The sequence below is a fragment of the Amphimedon queenslandica genome, unplaced genomic scaffold, assembly GCF_000090795.2.
Source record: "Amphimedon queenslandica unplaced genomic scaffold, v1.1 AMPQUscaffold_13014, whole genome shotgun sequence".
Lineage (NCBI taxonomy): Eukaryota > Metazoa > Porifera > Demospongiae > Haplosclerida > Niphatidae > Amphimedon > Amphimedon queenslandica.
Window position 1 is genome coordinate 17,915 of NW_003546750.1, and position 1,899 is coordinate 19,813.

Genomic DNA, 1,899 nt, shown 5'->3' on the forward strand with positions numbered 1-1,899 from the left:
CCCTTCCTTTATATGATACAATACATTATGTACATGTAGTTCATTAAACCCAATACATTATGTCAAGAGTGGATTATGTACATGTATCCATACCTGGTTGTTGGTGTTTTTATTAATGGTTGAATATAGTCCAGTAGCACCAGTAGACAGACCCTGTTGACCCTTATTCTATTAATGATACATTATATGATCCATTTTTAAAAGACTCTCTCATTAATCACTGACCTCTCCCTCTCTCTTCAATACAGAGTATTCCTGTACTCCCTCAGGATTATAGGCAGGAGGGACAGGAGGAGGAGTATCATCATCTTGATTGAGTGTAATTGAATAAAGTGGACCAGCTCCTTGTTGTTGTTGTTGTTGTTTTTTTTTCTATTATACATTATTGTTATTGTATGTCTGGTATTTTGTTTATTATACCTCTGCCTCTCTCTTCAGTTCATAGTATTCTTGTACTCCATTAGAATTATAGGCTGGTACTGGTGGGGGAGTATCATCATCATCATCACTAGCTCTAAGAACACTGTACTGACCTAGTGATACTATATTTAGATGCATTGTTACTATTATTAGAATTGGGGGTACCTGTTGTTGTCTAGGATACGACCCTTGACCTCGTTCAATGCAGTGAGGAGACTCTTCTCAAGGTGATGCAAACGAAGGAGGAACTCACCTAATGAATAATTAATGAATTAAATTATTAATAAAAGATAATTAATGTATCTTTAATTATTAAAATACTTTACCTTTTTCTCAACAGTTGTATATTCTTCTTTATATCTAAGTAAAGGAAAAAAAATTAAAAAATAAGTTTCACTTTTAATGTATTTTGTTTTGTTCTTTACTTTGCTATAGAGGCTTCAAGTTCTGCTATTATTTTTGTTATTTCTTCTCCTTTTTGACGAGTGTCCTCAGCTTTGGTTTCTAAATCTTTCAATTCTTTACGTAACGGATCAACTCTCTTCAACATATCAGCATAACTCAACTATAGGAGAGAGAGAAGAGGATACAATATTATCAATACAATAAGGTATAGTCGGTTTCAGTTGAGTTTGACCGGATGTTTTCATCATCAAAACGTCACGTGTAGCCCCACCCACACGCAAATAAAATGGCTGAAAATTTCATCATGCTCCTTATTTCTTGTTGTAACTTGTTTATTACCCTATTTTGGTCACTGCTAGCCCTGCAATTGACATGAAGGATCTTTGTGCTTGCTATTACCTGAAGAAAGAATCGAGAGATGCAAAATTTCAACGGACTTTCTGAGCGGCAATGGTGAAGACAAATAATGAAGGCTTAGAGAGGTACACTAGACTAAGTGAGACTTCTTTCTGGAGTGCAAAGTCTTCTTGTTCAATTATATCTTGGCCTGGAGTGCTCCTTTTGCTTTATTTGATTTTTAAATAATAAAAACATGATTATTGACATATTTAATGAGATGCAAATGATGTTCACGAAGCTTCACGTCATGAAACATCATGGCGGCTCCCTTTCATGTTGACCGGAAGAACCTCTTGAGAACCCTCCAGAGTACCTAGAGACTCCAAAATTGGTACAGATTTTCGGAAGAACCCGTTTTGCAACTATACCAAGTTTCAAGTTGCTAGCATAAATAATAGAGAAGTTATAAGGGTGGGTCAGTGGTCAAACTCAACTGAAACCGACTATACACAATTATTACAAAGAAATAAAATGAATAAAAATGCCTCAAGTTCACTTTTAATTGTGTGCATTAATTTAGCATTTTAGATCCATTTGGGTGTTTGGCTATATTTGAGGCTTTCCAGTACATGGCTTTTTGAGCAACTTTAAAAATTCATTAAAAATCCAAATTCAATCGGAATCAGCTAAAACTTAATACACAACATAAGGACAAGTATACATATCAAAAAATAT

General features: G+C 34.6%; 1 long non-coding RNA gene across 1 annotated transcript; it reads right to left on the minus strand.

Moving 5' to 3' along the window:
* Positions 1 to 87: 87 nt before the first annotated feature.
* LOC109585760 (uncharacterized) lies at positions 88 to 763 on the minus strand. The gene is made up of 4 exons (XR_002186643.1): positions 747 to 763; positions 586 to 673; positions 226 to 533; positions 88 to 168 (listed from the first exon to the last, which is right to left on the minus strand). It is a non-coding gene; the product is annotated as an uncharacterized LOC109585760 (long non-coding RNA).
* Positions 764 to 1,899: the final 1,136 nt, after the last annotated feature.